Source organism: Mustela nigripes, chromosome 7, assembly GCF_022355385.1.
Source record: "Mustela nigripes isolate SB6536 chromosome 7, MUSNIG.SB6536, whole genome shotgun sequence".
Classification (NCBI taxonomy): domain Eukaryota; kingdom Metazoa; phylum Chordata; class Mammalia; order Carnivora; family Mustelidae; genus Mustela; species Mustela nigripes.
Window position 1 is genome coordinate 85,085,159 of NC_081563.1, and position 19,346 is coordinate 85,104,504.

General features: G+C 42.9%; 1 long non-coding RNA gene across 3 annotated transcripts in view; it reads right to left on the reverse strand.

Annotated features, from left to right (window-relative positions):
* Positions 1-19,346, reverse strand: part of LOC132022611 (uncharacterized) — a 109,444-nt gene that overhangs the window by 22,307 nt on the left and 67,791 nt on the right. For all 3 annotated transcript variants that reach the window (XR_009405646.1, XR_009405645.1, XR_009405644.1), the window contains exon 6: positions 137-207. This is a non-coding gene — a long non-coding RNA (uncharacterized LOC132022611). The remainder of the gene's footprint in view (positions 1-136; positions 208-19,346) is intronic.

The following is a 19,346-nucleotide window of genomic DNA, read 5'->3' on the forward strand; positions in this document are numbered from 1 at the left end:
TGGTTCCGTGTTGGGGTCACTTGCTTTTCATGGAAGTTCAACTTCAGTAGGGTTTCCAAAGGTTTCCTTTGGCACCAACATTCCTTATTTGTTATTACCCTCTCACACCTTACAGGGGAAAATTAAAAGCACCTACCTGTGTCGACGTTTTCGTCTGCAGTCCCTGTATCATCTCCGCACCGCTCCATTTCCAGTCTTCTCCCTTCCCTGGATCATGGAAAGACAGCAAAAATAAACCGTCACACAGAACCCTTCCGACAATTTACTCTTGAGGGGAGAATCCTTTGGGTGTCTAAAAGCTTACCGTAAGTTATATTTGCTTAATTTATGCTTCTACTGACAAATAATTAGGGCAGCAATTAATTTCAAAATGCAAATGCACAATGGGTCTCACTGTTTTGTTTTGTTTTAAACACTCTTTGTCCTCCATTCTACTTGTGTTAGAGTCTTAATGGATTTAGTTTAGCAAAGGAATGAAATTATTTTTTCTAATGCTTTATTTACTTGATTGAATCGGACTTTTTATCAAATATTGACTACAAATGTTTGTTCAAGATCATATGCCATAGAATTTAATAGAAATAAAAAACCTGTGGTGCCGACCATCATTTTTTACGTGTCTTGTGTGTAATCTATCTGAATGATGAATCAATGACAGGCAGGAGATGTTTAATAGCAATCTGCCTCTCTATATGGACCAGCTGCTGTTTCCTGGTAAGAGGGAAAATTTCTTATTATCTCCGAAAAGGTCACAAAGATATTCTTTGAGACGAGAAAACTTTCCACCTGTAAACACGAGAAAAATTAGCTTTGATTCTTTTACATCCTGCAGTGCAGGAAAGATTGGGAGCATAGATAAAGGTCCACCGAATGCTCCTTTCCTCGGCTCATTTGTTCCCTATCTCCTGACACCTCATGTACGCGAAGGCACTGCTTCCTCCTAGAGTTACCAGCACCTGCTCTGGCTCCCAGCGTGCTGGGAAAGACAGAAAGGAGAAAAAATCCTCTGTATATTTCGTCACCATACCCAGTACCATTTCCTCTTCCTGTTTATAATCTTTCTCTTCAACCAGAATGTGAGCCCCGTGGGGGCAGGAACTGGGTCCAAATTCTCACCATCTGGGCAGGTCTTACCCTAGGGGAGACCCTCCATAAGTAATTGGGGGTGTTGAAGGAAGTAAAATAATATAGTAGAACAGCAAAGAGGATGACATGGGAGGCCAAAGCAGAGATGCCTTTCTCAGCACAGAGCGTGATGGAAAGTAGATGGCCCGGGAAGGTATCCAGGAGGAGGTGAGGAAGGAAGAAGGGGGTCTCCAAGAGCAGATATGCAGGAAGTTGCCCAATGAGCAAAGTTAGGGGCACACAGCAGGTGTGAAGTCATGGAGGAAGAAGCGATCTGGGCAGGTTTGGGAATACTAGAGTTTTTCCCTGCAGCACGGGATCCCCTGGAGAATGGGAGGAACTGGGGCGAGACAGGTAGGGGAGGCCCCAAGCAGACATCATCTTATACCCGGATGAGGAGCCTTCATCTCTCTCTCTCTGTAATCAGTGTTGATTGCTGATTGATTGAAACTTCTAGATTCCAGATTACTAATTAGTGTGCGCATGGAAGAAACACAGTTGTCCACTTTGGGCAGAAAGCTGAGTCCTCTCTGATGACGAATCTGAATGCTTCTCCCCTGATATGTGACCTGGCTTGAGGGTACAGCCAAGACCTAATCAACTAACTCGAAGAGAGGACTTGGTCACGAAACAGACGAGGCAGATGTAGCGTTATATAAATATCTAAAGGGAAACCAGCATTTTGGACTGAATGACAATGCTCTATGTGCTTTTGGTACACATCCAAGGTAAATTTTCAAACACAGAGCTTTAAGACTACACATCATTCATGCTAAAAAGTCCGTTTTAAAACCATATCGAAGTTATTTGCCTCTCTTTTCATCCAGTAAGAAAATATCTCATCCACCAAAAACTAATGAAAGACCATCACACAGGCGGGTTTTGGGATTGCTTTCTTTTGTTTCGTGGACTTCTCTGGTTTATTAGGGGAAAACTCCATTAAAGGGAGCCCGTATGCAGACACAATCACTTGCCTTCTGCCTGCCGCAGGTTGAGGTCATCAGTAAATGGTAGCAGGCCACTTCTAATCTAATTGTGAATTCCTGTCAAGTACACAGACTTCAGCCCAGGGATGACAAGGATTTTTGAACTTCAAAAAAGAAGGGGTGGGGGGTAGGAATCACAATAAATATTTCATTGTCTAGTCAACCCAATTTGCTAAGCCTGATTATCTCGTTCAGCCCCCTGAGATTGCCACAGGAAGCCTCCCCAGATGTTCTCCTTCCAGCCGAAATTACCACTGTATGTCAGGGAGGTGGCCCAGCGACGGCATTCTGGAAGCCCAGCTGTCGAGGAAGGGAGAGGAGAGGGAAGGTCCCACCCACTGCGGGAGCAGCCTGCCCGTCCCTGGCCACCCTGCCAGGCCACTTAACCAGTTCCTCAACTGGGTTAATTGACCAGTGATTGACCAAGCCTCTCTACCCGGGTTTATTCTCTGTTGCAAATTGCCATGGTCAGAGAACACGTGCGTGGAGAGTTCCTGAAGTAGCAGGGAGCTAATTACCCCCACTTCCCTAAGTCAACAGAAATCCCAAAAGGATGATATGGAGCCAAAAAATATTGGGCAGGAGTCTGACAAGCCCTTGGGGGGTCCTTTTAGGGGCCCCCGACGCTCCCATTTCTCTTTCCAATCAACACAGTCCCGTGGTTTTCCAAAACCATGGGGGCCCCCTGTGCTCGTGTTACCTCTTGTCAGCACAACTTTCCAAATTCATTTTACGGACTACAATGCTTCAGGTAGTGTCACCTGTAGTAGGACTTTATTTAGGACTTTAGTTTGTCCTTCTACCTACCACGCTTCAACCCCCTCAGTTCCTTGGACGTGATCATGCACCCACACCTAATCTTTTGCCAGAAAAGAACATGGACGTAACAGGGAATGAGACAGAACCTGCGGGGCGCCTGGGTGGCTCAGTCGTTAGACCTCTGCCTTCGGCTCAGGTCGTGATTCCTGGGATGGAGCCCTGCCATCGGCTCCCTGCTTGGTGGCGGGAAGCCTGCGGATCTCCCTCTCCCACTCACCCTGCTTGTTTTCACTCTCTCACTCTCTCTCTCCCTGTCAAATAAATAAATAAAATCTTTAAAAAAATAATAATAATAAGACAGAACCTGAGACCCTTACAAGAGATTATCCTGCCACAATTATCCTCCCCTCGGAGCTGGACCAGCCAAGCAAAGATTCCTAAAGAAGTGACTCCAGAAGAATTCCTGCTTGGGGTTTGGGGAAACTACAGAGCCAAGATTTTGAAGGTCTGTTTGATATTCCTGTAGTTCAGCTGTGTAACATAGGGAGCACAGAAAGCTCGTGACAGAGAATGTCATGCTGGCAGCGACTCCATCTGACGGGCAGAAAACCCAGAGTTCACACAGGAGATGAGAATGAGGTAAACACAACACCTCAGAGAACTCAGCCAATTCCCACCTGCTTGGCAATGTCACCAAAGACAGGAATTTGGAGTGCCCCTGCATATTTCACTTTTCCAGCCCAATTTTCAAGGGATGAAGAGTTTCTAGAGCTGTGGGTAAAGATAAACCACATATTCCATACTGACTGACACTTCATGGTACCCGTAGTGTCTACTAATGATCGAGTTTTACTAAAAATAAAATAAAACATGAACGAAAGAGAAATCATTTTGTAAGACGCTGGATTTCTCTATGGATTCCTCATAGGAAATTCTATGTGGGCTCCACAACTGAATTATTCAGACCAGAATTTTATAATACTGGTACAAAGATTGAACCATTTCATCCATGAAACAACAGTGGTAGGCAGACATTTATTTCTTTGACATTAACAAGAGGGAAAAGCCTTTTGATCCTCAAAAACAAAAAGCTCTAGAAAAGGTGAAATAATCTACAATTGCCAATTACCTAATTAAAAAATGTCCAAACCGCAGTTTTGAAAATTTTTTTACTTGGCTTTCATGGGCCTCAAATAGAAAGCTTTATGTAAACTGTCCCTTTTAGACATGCCATTGTTATTAACATCACTGTGATAAAGAACTAATAGTAGGTAAGTGTGATTACAGCAGTATTTAGAAAATAATTATGATAAGACAGCATTTTTGTGATTGGGCTTGCGCTACTCCCCTTTACCCTCATTTCTACCTACTTGCAACCTCTCAAAAAATAAAACAGAGCTTGGGGGTGACAAATATCAGAGAGGACAAGACTGTTCTCATCCTTTCTGCTCTTACATTATGTCCTATGTTGTTTTTCCTTCATTTATGACCTAATGCTTTTTTTAAAAGATTTTATTTACTTATTTGACAGAAAAAGAGATCACAGGTAGGCAGAGAGGCAGGCAGAGGGGGGGCGGGGGGAAAGCAGGCCCCCTGCTGAGCAGAGAGCCCGATGTGGGGCTCGATCCCAGGACCCTGAGATCATAGCCCAACCCACTGAGCCACCATGCCCCAACTTATGACCTAATTCTGTAGGTGTGTCTCTCTGAATGGAATTGATTACATCTATAAATAACACATAGATAAATTGGCCTTCAGTTTTATAAAGGATGAACTGACTTTAAAAATAAAATTCCTATCTTACCAAATATCTGCTAGGCCCTGTTATCCTGTTTTGTCTCATTGTTTGATTTTTGCTTTTGCCCCAGTAATGGGGGATATGTTTAACACCTGCCACTGAGTTCCATAGATTCAGAAAACACCCACCATGAGAAGGTAATATTGGCATCCAGGAGGAATGTCAAGTTTCAGTTCCTATTGTTTTAATAATGCCTCAGTGGTAAGTCACCATACTGAGCAGTTTCACAGAAAAGCAAAAGACTTCAAAATGAGATTTTGGGGAATGCTTTGGGGGTTACTTATGGATTTCAGAAGACATTAAAAATAAGGAAGAACTGTAAATAAAGGGCTAGGTGAACATAGAGGAATAGAGTCATATTCTCTTAAACAAAACTCAGAATAGTTAGTACTAAAGAGATCAGATATGTTTTAAAAATTACTATATCACAACATATAACATATTGACAAAAATCTTTACCCACAGTTTTGCTGAAGACTCAGTATTGTCAGAGAGCAGAAGATTGGGAAGAAATATTTAACAAGCTCCAGGAACTATGTAAAGAATGGCATAAATGTATCACACTAACAAAATAAAAGACAAAAATTAATGATTTTCTCAATTGATGCAGAGAAAGCATTCAGAAAAAAATCATCATACTTTCATGATTAAAAAAATTAAATAAACTAGCAAAGAAGAAAACTATCTCAACATAATAAAGGCCATATATGAAAAGCTCACAGCTCAATGGCTAAAGACTGAAAGCATTTCATCAAAGAGCAGGAACAAGAGAAGGATACTGTGTCCGTCTGCTTCTATTCAACATAGTACTGAAAGTGCTAGCCAGAGCATTCAGGCAAGAAAATAAGTTAAAAGCATATAAATTAGAAAGGAAAAAGTAAAATTATCTCTGTTCACAGATGACATGATCTTATATGTAGGAAACCTTAAAAGCCACACACACACACACACGCACGCGCACACACACACACACACAGACTGTTAGAACCAATAAACTCAGCAAAGTGATGGGATACAAAATCAATACACAAAAATCAGTTGTGTTTCTATATGCTAACAATAAATGACCCAAAAAGGAAATTAAGAAGACAATTCCATTTATAATAGCATCAGAAAGAATAAAATATTTAGGAATAAGCCCAGCCAAGGAGGTGAAAATCTTATACACTGAAAACTACAAAACACTGTTGAAAGAAATGAAAGACAGATAAATGGAAAGGCATCCCATGATCATGAATTATAAGATAATACTGGTAAGAGGTCAGTACTATTCAAAACAATCTACCAATTCAACCTAATTCCCACCAAATCCCAAAAGCATTACTTAAATTTTTAGAAATCCTGAAATCCAGATAGAAATTCAATGGATCTCAAATAGCCAAAACCATTTTGAAAATAAAGGAGAACAAAGTTGGTGAATTCACACTTCCTGATTTCAGAACTATTACAAAGCGATAGTAATAGTGTGGTACTGACATAAAGGCATATATACACAGAAATGGAATAGAATAAAAAGCCCAGAAATAAACTCTATGTATATGGCCACATGATCTTTGACCCTCAGGTGAGGGTGTCATGACCACTCAATGTAGAAAGGAATGTCTTCAATAAATGATAATGAGAAAACCAGATATCTAATACAAAATTTTGAAGTTGGACTTTTGTTTTACAGCATATACAAAAATTACCTCAAACTGGACTGAAGGCCTAAATCTAAGACCTCAAACTATAAAACTACCAGAAGAAAACATAAAGAAAAAGCTTTATGACATTAGATTTTGCAATGACTTCTTGGACATGATATAAAAAGCATAAATAATAAAAACAAAAGTAGACAACTGGGACTATATTTAACACTGGGACTACCTTAAACTCTGGACTTCCGCATGTTAAAGGAAACAATCAACAGAGTGAAAAGGAAGCCTATAGATGGGAAAAAATATTTATAATCATACATCTGATAAGGGGTTACTAGCCAGAATATGCAAAGAACTACAACTCAAGAACAACAATTATATTGGACACCTGAAACTAATATTACACCACATGTTAACTAACTGGATTTTAAATAAAAACTTTAAAAAAATTTTTTTTCAATTAAAAAATAAAAATAACCCAGATAGAGGCACCTGCGTGGCTCAGTTGTTTAAGCATCAGACACTTGATTTTGACTCCGGTCATGATCTCAGGGTTGTGAGATCAAGCCCTGAGTCAGGCTCCACACTCAGTGGGTGGAGTCTGCTCCTTTCCCTCTTCCTCTCTCTCTGTTCTTCCTCCCACGTGCACAAGCACGTGCTCATGCTCTCTCTTTCTCAAATAAATTAATAAATCTTTATAAAAGAAAAACAAATAAAAAATGAACAACTACTTGAATAAACATTTCTCCAAAGGAAACATGCAAATAGCCAACAAGCATACGAAAAGATGTTCAACATCATGTATCTTCAGAGAATATGAATCAGAATTGCAATGGGATAACCCCATCAGATGGCTACTATCAAAACAAAACAATATCGAACCAAAAACAGATACAGAAAATAATGAAGATTCGTGAGGATGTGGAGAAATTGGAACACTTTTGTGCTATTAGTAGGATTGTAGAGCATTCACTATGGAAAACAATATGGAGGTGCCTCAAAAAATTAAAAATATCATGAAATATCACCTCACACCCATTAAGTGGGCTCTTATCAAGAAAAGGGAAAATAATAAGTGTTAGCAAAGAACTTTTGTGCACTCTTGGTGAGACTGTAAAATGGTCCAGACATTATGGAAAACAGTATGGCAGTTCCTCAAAAAATTAAAAATAGAATTACCATATGATCTAGCAATCCCACTAGTAGGTATAAGTTCAAAAGACTGCAAAGCAGGGTCTCAAAGAAATAAATATGCACCCATGTTCATGGCAGCATTATTCACAGTAGCCAAGAGGTGGAAGAAACCCACATGTCTATCAAAAGATGAATGGGTAAAGAAAATGTGATATGTACAAATAATGAAATATTATTATTCAAGCTTAAAAGAGGAGGAAATCCTGTCACTTGCTACAATATAAATAAACCTTGAGGACATGACACTAAGTAAAATAAGCCAGTCACAAAAAGTTAGATATTGTAGGACTCCACTTATATGAGGGACATAAAGTAATCCAATTTATAGGAACAGATACGAAAATGGCAGTTATGGGATGCCTGAATGGCTCAGTCAGTTAAGCATCTGCCTTCAGCTCAGGTCATGATCCCAGGGTCCTGGAATCAAGTTCCCCATCAGGCTCCCTGCTCAGTGGGGAGTCTGCTTCTCCCTCTCCCTCTGCCTGCCACTACCCCTGCTTGTGCGTGCTCGCTCTCTCTCTCTCTTCCTCTCTAATAAATAAAATAAAATCTTTTTTTTTTTTAATGGCACTTACAAGGGGACTAGTGAAGGGGGAAAAAGTGGAGTTATCATTTAATGGGTATAGAGTTTCAGATTTGCAAGTCTGGAGATCTGTTTTGCAACAATGTGAATAAATTTAATGCTACTGAACTGTCCGATTAAAAATGGTTAAGAGGATAAATCTTGTGTTTTCTACCACAATAAAAAATTCTTAGTTTTTAATTCCTTTAGAAGGAGGTGGGGTGCAGTAGAAAGAAGCCCAAAGCAAATGTTCATTTGTGAGAGGAGGTAGGGGTCAAGGTAAGGGGGAACTAAGAGATTTTTGAGACAGAGGAGGACAGCGAGGGCGGGGGTGGGTGGGGAATGGGTCCAGAGATATCTGGAAAAAAGCTATAATGATGAAATCAAGTGTCAGAGGAAGCCAGGACTCCCCATGGGGAGTAGCAATGCTAGCTAGAGAAACTGCCAGAAATGACACTCAAACATTTCTTACCCCATAGTACCAGTTGCCTATTTGAATAAGTCAGTGAGATTATCCCCCAAAGCAGAACCTTTTCTCCCACTTTGGAAGAAAAACAACCTGCGTGTGAATGGAAGTGTGTTTTTAGATCCCCAACCAAAGTCAACAATGGAAGAGTTCTCCTGATTGATACCACTCCACGATAACATTTGTATCATTCATTCATTCAAGTCTTTCCCCTGTGCCGTGCACTGCGCTAGGTGCTGAGGAGGGAAGAGATAGAAGAGTGTCAGGAAAACTCTTCTGCTCCCAAGGGACTTGCATCCCAGAGACACCCAGGCATTGTGCTCCATTCCAGCACATGGACCAGCCCTTGTTGTGTGAATCTGCACCCTTGCTGTTCAAGCTCCTTGAGGCTTTGGACCAATCCTCTAAGACCATCCACCCATGGATCCATCCATTCACCCAAGCCAGCATTTTGTGGTTGGCCAAGTACAGGTCCTAACCAAGAAACAGAGCCCTTGAGAGAGAACACGAGTGCAGCTCCAAGGGCAAGGGGAAGCCTTGCAAAGGAGGCAAGAGTGTGAAAGAAACTCCAAGAGACAAACTAGTTCAAGTCACTTGCAGCAACACCTTGTGTCCACAGCAGGCAAGTGGGCAGCTCGGACCAGGCAGATCACTGGGGAAGGAAACCTTGCCTTGCGTGTTTGCAGTGCCCTTGAGGCCCTCAAGTTAGACGTTCCCCCTCTGGTCTACATGGGGACATGTAGACATGACATGAAAATATTGGAACTTCTACTTTTTAATGCCATCATTTTGAATTTTCACCTTTATGTAAATATTAAAAATGTGTATAATCTCTTAGTACAATAGAGGTACACAATAGATAGGTAGGTAGGCGGGTAGACAGATAGATGATAGGTAGATATATAGATAAGCATGCATTGGAAGCCTATGCCCAAAATATTTTCGTGATTAGGATGAGCAATTAAAAAGCTTGATGGTCATTGCTCTCAGGCAACTTCTCCTGATTCTCTAAGTAGGACCAAAAGCACCATGCATCTGGGCATACCACTGCCTTCTGAACCAGCTCAGTTGGATGGAGGAGTGGGGAGATAAAGTGGAGAGTGAGGTGGGTCAGGGACCTCGTTACCAGGTGGAACTAATTCCAAAGGACCAGAGGAAGTGGATGAAGCCCCAGAAGACTTAAAAAAAGGAAAGAAAAAATTTCCAGAGTGTTGGGTAATGATTATGGAGCTTGTTGCCAAATGGCAAGTTTTCTCAGACTTATTTGTGGTTTCCCTTAGCATCCACATCCCAGGCTGTTCCATTCAGAAGATAAAGGAGTCTACAGGAGGAAAGGTTTTATCCTCAGAGAGACCGTTTATGTCTTCACTTGGTTTATTAATCCCTGAATCTATCTTTAAAGGGAACAGAACTGCTCTAGGAGTGGGAGCACCTTCCGCTAGATGCGAGGTTCTCCAAGGACAGCACACTCACGGGCACAAATATATGCGTGCACACATGTACGTGCATACAAACACACACGCACCCACAAACACCAACCGAAGTCCATGGTCCTCAAACATGGATTTGTATGTTTCAAGTCTTATATGTTAAATGTAACGTCGCTAGTAGAAATAAGTAAGTAAAACATTTAAAGGCATGTAATAGCCAACACTTGGACAAGGTTGGCAATAAGGTGCATTGTTTTTCCCCTTAATGGATCCAGAAGATGAGTCTCTTAATAAAAGAGGGAAGCAAACATAATACAAATTTGATTTAAACAGAGTACTTAGAATCTGTATCAATGTTGAAAATGCGACCTCACTTGCAATCGCTCCTTGGAAAACCATCATGTGGGTATATCATAACTTACTAAATTCTTCTTGGTGGGAAAAATAGGGAGTGATGCTCAAGCATACAAAGTTTCAGTTTTGCAAGATAAATATATTCTGGAGATCTACTATAGAGCACAATGCCTCTAGCTAACAGTTCTTTATTGCATATTAACACTTGTTAAGAGGGTAGATGCTACGTTAAGTGATCCTATCACAAAGAAGTAAAATAATAACAATAATAATAAGGAGTTCAGGAGAAGACTCAGAGAGGTGGTAGCTGTGGCCACGATCCTGATGTCAGCAATGGCTTCATGGGTGTATACTTGTCCTCAAACTCATCAGTTGTATACACTACATATGCATAGATTGTACACGTCATCCTCCATAAAGCAGGTTAAAAAAAATCCTACTTGATGAGCACATGGTGATATATGGAAGTATTAAATCACTACATTGTACACCTAAAACCAATATTATACTATATGTTAACTAACTGGAAATTAAATAAAAACCTTTAAATTTCTTTAAATAAATTTTAAAATGTAATAAAATAATGTCCAAGAAGTCAGGTTGCTGATGTTATTTACAAAAGGTATTCACATTTACAAAGGTGAACTATACCACCAAAAAACACAGAATCCAAGAAGTTATCACAGAGCCTTCCCCCACACACCCTTACCTTTGTCAATCAGATACATACCAACAAAAACCGACATCTTATTGAGACCAGTGTTCCTGTGACAATAATTATTTGAAGAATTGAACACTCTTAGTACCACATTTACTGGCCATTTGCATTCACTGCATTATTACTAGTTTGTATATTTCCCCCCTATTTATTTTGTTCTGTTCAGATTCTCATTCATTTTTTTTTACTCTTAGAGACATTAACCATTTGCCTATAACAAAAAATACTTTTCTGAAGTTAATTTTCTTTGATCTTTCAAGCTTTACTTACATTACATTTCTAGCATGAAAGTTTTACATTTTAGCCAATTTTATCAAATTTTAGCCACATTAATCAACTTTTTCTTCTATTGTCACTTTCCTGTCAAGCATAGAAGAAGCTTTCTACTACAAACTTGCTAAGGTCGTCTCCAATTTTTTTTTTTCTGATACTTTTATACATTTTTGTCCATTTAAATAATTTATTCCTCTGGAATTTATTTCAAAGGAGTGGAAGGGGATTCAGCTTCAGGATCTCTACCTGGTTGGTCCCAGTGAGACAAGTCCAACACCCTCTACATGGACTAACCCACCTCCCCCGCCAATGACCTGAAATGCCACCTTGATCATATATTTCTGACTCTCCCTAGCTTCCAGCCTTTTCCATTACCTGCTTATTTCTGTACCACCACCACATCCTTTAGCTAACATAGCTCCGGGATTTATGTACTACGTTGTAGGAAAGGTCTTCCCCCTGCTACCCGTCTTTTTCAAAATTGTCATAGCCTTTCTATCATATGTGTTCATCCAGCTGAACTTATAAGTTGTGTCACAAGAAAAAAATAAGCTATGTTAAAACTTTAGAATTTCCATACATGGGATTTTAACAAAGTTTCCCCCCATATTACTTAAGACAAGAATCAGCAATAAATAAATAAATAAATAATTTTTTTTTTTCCTGTAAAGGGCCAAATGGTAATATCTTAGACTTTGCACGCTGAATGGTCTGTCATGACAACTCATCTCTGGCATGAAAATGCAAAAGCAGCCATAAAGGGAAATGGTTGGGCCCGTGAAAACTTCATTCCAAAAATAGGCAGAGGGGGCGTCTGGGTGGCTCAGTGGGTTAAAGCCTCTGCCTTTGGCTGGGGTCACGATCCCGGGGTCCTGAGATCAAGCCCCACATCGGGCTTTCTGCTCAGCGGGGAGCCTGCTTCCTCCTCTCTCTCTGCCTGCCTCTCTGCCTACTTGTGATCTCTGTCTATCAAATAAATAAATAAAGTCTTTAAAAAACAAAAACATAAAAAAAATTAAAAACAAAAACAAAAACAAAAAACAAAAAACAAAAACAAAAACAGGCAGAGATGTGGTGGATTATTACTCAGCCATACAAAGGAAGGAAGCATTGGAACATTCTACCACACAGATGAACCCTGAAAACATTCTGTGACATGAAAGGAGCCAGGCACACAAAAGGTCACAAATTTATGACTCCATCTATATGAAATATCCAGACTAGGCACCCACATGGGCAGAAATCCCATTGGTTGTTGCCAGGGGCCAGAGGAGGGGAGAACGGGGAGTAAGTGATAGGTATGGTATATTTTTCCAGGGTAATAAAAAAGGCTTTGAAACTAGAGTCAGGAAGCAATTGTACCTTACTGTGGACTAAATGCCTTGAGTTTTACACTTTAAAATGGCTAATTTCATCTTCTGTTAATTTCACCTTAATTAAACAAAACATCTGCAGGAGGTGAAGAAGGCTTGAGTCAGATAGATCCTCCTTCTGCTTGGTGCTAAGGGGGTCCACTGCTGAGAAGTGCCTGAGAAGATGAGAGAGGACTCCCCAGCAGATTTGGGGGTGATTAAAGACACAAGGGTGAAAGGCACCACATCCTCAGCAGCAGCAAGGCCTAGAGCAGAGGCCATATGGTTCATCACTGAAACCTGCAACCAAATAGAACCTGAGTTCTGCTGCACAGTGGGATCACCTGGGATCTTAAAAAAAAAAAAAAAAAAAAAAATCCTGATGCCAGGCTCCCACCTCCAGAAATTCTGACTTAATCGGGATTTTTAAAAATATGTCCAGACGATTCTCACACGTGATCACATTAGGGAATCACTGGCCTATAGACAAGGTGATGGGCTCCCCTAACTGCTTCCTTGCGCTAGGCAAGCAAATCAGAAACCATACCAGACTTCACATGGGAATCCTCTGGGGGAAATTAAACATCACTGATGCCTCGTCCCATCCCCAGACTTTCTGATCTGTAAAAACACTCTTTCCTAAACATCTCTGAAAATAAGAATCCATTGGAACTCTTTTAAAAGACAGAGGAAAAGAGAATGGGATGGGAGGATTGACCCCCACGGCTCACCCCCCACCTGCTGACTCAGAGAAGCTCCTTGGAAATGGAGGAGCTCCACAAGGGCCCAAATTTATTTGTATCAGAAAAGTTTGGGGAATCCTGCACTGAAAATAGATTACAATGCGAAAAGCAAACATTTCCGCATTTGTGTGCGCATGCGTCAAAGAGAGAGAGAGAGAGAGAGAGAGAGAGAGAGAGAGAAAGAGAGAGAGAGAAATAGGGGAAAGAGAGAAGGGGAAGGAAGAAGAGAGGGAGAGAGAACTTCCTTCTGTAAGTTCACACCTGCGAGAGCCCGGGGTTGCAACAAGAGAAGCCAGAGGCACTGTCTCTGCGCCCCCCCCCCCCCCCGCCCCCAGAGGACTCCCTGGTACAGCAGAGTGAAAACTCAAACTCACTCAAACTCATTAACCTACCCGCTGCAGATTCCAGAGGACTGTTACAAACATCCTCTCCAGTCAACAGTCAGGCCGGAAAGGCTCCGCCTACTTCAGAGCTCAGAACTTCGGATGGGCTGTCCTTCACTGCCCTAGTTCGTGGGCCAGCCAGAGTGATACCCGTATATTTTGCCTCCCAGACCAGTGCTCCTTCCATAAAATGGTGATGTTTGGAGCCACTGTCATGCTACGTGCAACATGGCACTCCCTCTAAATAATCTGTAGTTGTTGAAATGGACATCAAAGAGAAACCAACAGAAGGAAAAGAAAGCACTAAGAGTACATGTTTGAGAACTATGGCCTCTGGGCAATGAGTGAGGAGCCAGACGTGGAGAGAGGCACCTGCTTCTTCCCACGAATGCCTCCACCTTCCTCCCACTCCCACGAGCACACTGCCCAGTGAGGCATCGGGCCCGTTTAGTCATGAGTCCGACCGTTTAGTCACAGGTACAGTGGGAAACGGGAAGGATGAGACCTGAGAAAAACGAGGTCTCAGCCCCCACTGCAGACCTACTGAACTAGAGTCTCCATTTTTTTTTTAAGATTTTATTTATTTATTTGACAGACAGAGATCAAAAGTAGGCAGAGACGCAGGCAGAGAGAGAGGAGGGGAAGCAGGCTCCCTGCTGAGCAGAGAGCCCAGTGCGGAATCCTGAGATCATGACCTGAGCTGAAGGCAGAGGCTTTAACCCACTGAGCCACCAAGGCGCCCCTAGAGTCTCCATTTGAAACAGGATACCCATTTCTGTGAATGGGAGCCAGACCATGGATTTCAAGGAAATGCAGCTTGGGCTTCCTTCCCTTGGCTTCCATGGGGGTCAGTACTCGAAAAAATAGCTCTTCAGCTGTAATACCTCCAAGAGATGTTAGAGTCCACCTCATTGGACCCCCTCATTTTGCAAGTGACAAACTCAAAACCCAGAGAAGTCACATGACTTCTAAGGGACAAGCCAGGACCCAAACCAAGGATTCTACTCTTATGTCCCATGTGCCCATTGCAGGGCTGAAGAAAGCCAGGCAACAGTGTCTGTGGGAAGAAGGGTGACAAAAATGGAGCAGGGAGGGTGGGGAGCCACTCCACGGCAGATGCCAAGGGGTCCCTCAAAACCAGGAGGGGGCAGATCATTTCTGCTGTCCATTTTCAAGTCCACTTTTTCAGACTCTCAACATTCATCCAAATAAAGGAACACTGATCTCCTTTGGCTTCCCAGCATGAATGTGCTTTTATTTTAAGGCTGATGTTCCAGTCCATGATACCTACTGAGACACAGGAATATGACCACCCGTGTTACCCTGTTTGAATTCTTCCAGCAGAATAGTGAACCCCCCACCCCGAGGCTAAGACTTCTCATAACGCCTGCTCTGAGATCCTCAAAACCCTTGCCTAGATTGCTGAAAACTAGCAACGTGCTTTCTGTTAGGACGTGTGTAAATGACAGCGCCCTACATGGAGACGTGCTTCCCAAACAAGCTTACCCACCGGAAGCCGCCCTTGACATCCAAGCAACATAACATAGATCATCGAGGAAGTTGACAGCTCTCTACTCCTCTACTCACTGGAAGCATCTGGCCCTGCACCACTCTCAAACTCAAATCAACTTGAAAGATTTCCCCCCCCCCAACTCCCGGCCCCAAGAACCAGCACTTTTTTGTCAAAAGCCGGAGAGATGAAAAATGAACACACATAGCCACCGCACCTCGAGTATTTCTGAGCCGTGGGAGCGGAAGACTGGCAGATCGGAGCCAGGGGCGTGTGACGGGCCTGTGGCTTCTCTTTCTTCCCAGCCCAGTGATAAATAATCTATTTGAGAGAGCTGATACAAAGAGACAAGAGTGAAAAGTGGGCACGACGCATTTACCAGAAGAATTTTTCCTGGGCTGCTTAAGTATAGGGCCTTAAGTTTTCTCGATCATATTAAAAGTAGGAGGGAGCCCCTCCTTCACGTACCCGACCGCAGTTCGGATGTATGATCGCGTGGATCACGCACTATCAGGAACAAAAAATAGAGATATCATGGGAGAGAACGGCTTGACAAGTTAACAAAAATTTTATATTGTTTCCAATTTAGAAAGAGAGAGACAGACGTCAAATCACAGGAGGATAGAAACACTTCTAGCTGAATTCTCAATAAAAATCTCCTGAATGCGGTTTCTGACACCGGAACAGAAAAGCATTTTTAGGATGGATTTTTTTTAACCCTTTCCCTGAAAGATGAGATTTTTTTTGGAGTCACAACTTACTCCGTGCCTGCCCATCTTGATGACTTAAGTGGAAATAGTATCAGCGGGCTCTGTGAGCTGGTGTTTCCACGGCAGCAAAGGGAGTTGAGGATTTGTGACTTGATCTAATGGCAATGGCTTTCCAATAGACATGCACGGAATCATTGATCAGTGTGCCCTCTCCTTGTTTGCACTGGAACACCGTTCAATTTACACCAATTAAAGAATGCTTGGTTTGGGTATTGAAGAATAATTAAGGGATGCAAATCCCCAAGGGCTTCTAAAGATGACATCTGACCAGAATGTTGATTACGGCATGAAGGCAGCGTAAGTATTTGAATAGTTTGACTGATACACAAAATCATTACAGTGTCTCTCTGGAAAGAGTGACATCAGGTCAATGTATGTACTTGCCTGGTCACCCTAAACAAATTTGACAAGTCTAATTTTAAGTAATTGCTCAGAGTTGAGTGGCCGCCTCTGTCCCCACAAGGGCAGCTGTCTGGACCACATCTTGTAATTGAGATGTGTCTTTTAAACTATACATGTCAGCCCAACATGCAAATGTGCTCTGGAAAAAGGTGAAGCCTTGGTGAGGCTCTGGTGAATCATTTTCCAGTCAAATTTCAACACGAAAACTTTACTGTAGTTATAAGCCAACTCACCAACTAATTCTACCCCATTCCCTATAGGAGAGATTACCTTTCCTTGTTACATCCAACTGTAGAGTTTATCAAGACACCATCTGAGAAATGTGGTCGCTGGACCAGCAGCAGGAACATCTTTCGGCAACTGGTCAGTAAAGCAAAGTCTTGGACCCAAGCCCAAGCCTGCTGAATCAGAGAGCGTGGGTATCAGGTCCCATTCTTAATGCTCTAATACTATTCTGGTGATCTAAAGCCCACTTGGATTTGAGAACCACCGATCAAACCCACTGACTGACTCTATAAATGATTAGAATTGGGTAACCTGCCTAAGGTCGGGCAGCTCTAATCACAGGGGAGTCTTAGGGCGAACCACACTGTGTTCGGCATGTTTAATTCCTGACTTGTATCATTCAAAGTTTTGGAAATGGCTCCATGCCCTGTTCTTTGTTCTTTTATGCAGCCCTCTGCTGAATCCTGAGAACGTGTGTGGGATCTGTCCTGGCAGATGTCTGGTTCTCCTCCTTCTCCTGGAGACCAGGGAGGGAGCCTAGTGGCCCCGGCAGTAGGGGCCAGCCACTGGACTTAGTTGTTAGGGGAAGCACCGTCTGAGCCAGAAATTTAATTGCCAGTGTGAGAGCCTAGAATCGTACCTACTTCTGTCCATGGAGATCATGGATGAACGTGTAGAGACTGAGCCTCCATCGTCCCACCTCCCCGAAGAAGGGTGATGAGCAGAGCCCCCTGCCGACCCCCACTGGATGTGTGGTGAGAGCAACAAACTAATGGGTTAAGCCACTGATAATGAGGGCGATGTTTGTTACTACTGTATAACCCAGCATATCCCAGGACCCTTCGCGATTTCTCCGCCCCCCCCCCGCTCTTACGAGTGAGAGATGTGCAGGACGGAGAAGTAAAAAAGAAGCATCTTCCTTATTTAGAATATAATTGAATATAATGATATTTCCAAGAGAAGACAAGGATGGGAACCAAATTTTGAGTGACTGCCCAAACACCAGATTTCAGATATAATGGTCTTTTTTTTACAAATCATCGTATCCTTTGCCATTTTATCCCAGGCTGCCTTCTGTCCGCCACCCCCCTCCCACCCCACCCCACCCCACCCCGCCCGGAGCGACAAGGAGTTTATTTACTTAGCTGCAAGCAAGTTAGCCAAAGCAAAACTGAAAATGAAGGGCGGTTTTATTCGCAGGCTACCCGAGCTCCCATTCCCAGGGCCTCACGGGCCAGCTCAGCCCCGCAGCTCAAGTGCAAGCAAAAGGTTTTCCCAACGTGCGCCGGCTCCCAGAAGACGGATAAAGCCTCTTCCCGTTGCGTGCTCCCCTCCCTCCCTCCCCTACTCCCCCACTCCCTGGGCTTTTCTTCCCAGACACCCGCACCACCCAGGTGAGCCTGCGCACCCAGCACCCCACCTGCTCCCCTCCCCACTCCCCGCCCCGCCCCCTTGCCTTTCTGCCTCGGTCCCTCCACAGCAGCTACGCTGAGCCTTTCAGCCATGTCGTCCCAGGGCTCCCCGTGCGGGGCAGGGGGTAAAATGTGCCTCTGAATGGGGAGGAGTAGACAGGGTGGATTAATGGCAGCGGCAGAAGAGTGATACAGCCCGAGCAGAACAAAACGAGGGCGACCCGGACAAAACAAAGCACCACAATAGATCATTTCTGAAAAGTCATCCGGGCAGCTTTGAAACCCAGCGCTGTGTGTTTCAGGGCGGTTTCACATCCACCGGCTTTCAAGAGACATGAATGGAAGAGGAACAGTAACTCTTTTTCATACCTCTTTTCAGGGGTCTTGTCGCTGCAGAAGGATTTACCATTCAATTCCCATACTTTTATGTGGGAAATTAGGAATTGGCCCCTTAAAAAGAAATTGCCTTTTAAACTCTCATAAATTGTGGCGACTTTATAGATTTACCAAAATTTCTTCCTCCTTCTCCTCCTTTCGCTTCTATTTCATTTTTTTAAAAATGCTCATAAACGCACAGGCCAACGTTTCCCTCCTCGCCGCCTTTCTCGAGACCTTTTTATTCTGAAAGCCTCCAACCAAAGAGAGTTCCTCTCTCGGGCCCCATAGGGAGCTTGGGGTTCGTTCTCTACTAGGTCTTCCTTTTACCGCATTTCATCACAGCCGCAACGGCTGTTCTGAATAAAAGGTCCCATCCCAGGAAATATTAATCGCTGTATATTTGCAAAGGTGGCAAGAGTTAGGCCAAGTTGGTGAAAAGGTCAGAAGCGAAATAAAATAAACTAAGACGTGCACTCATTCAGGGACTCAGCAGGCATTTACGGGGGTAGCCACTGGTGGGACTAGCCCTTTTGAATCCTCTGATACAAAACAATCAAGTTTTATTCGAGGAGAGCCCAAGAAAATGTCCCCAACGGGAATGGCCCCACCGCTTTTTTCACAGTGGCCAGCGCGGATCTGGCTCCTTTTTTCAGAAGCCCGCAGTGTTTGGCCACGTTAATCTCATTAACCTTCGCTATCAGTTTCAACGGGACAGAAATGAAGACTTGAGAATGTGGAGTCCCTGGTCTGAGACGCAGGCTGGGACAAGTCAAGCTTTGGCTCTGAGCCAGTACATTTGATCTGACTCCCCAGGCCTCTTCCAGGGGCGCTTTTTCTTTTTCTCCTTTTTTTTTTTTTTTTTTTTTTTT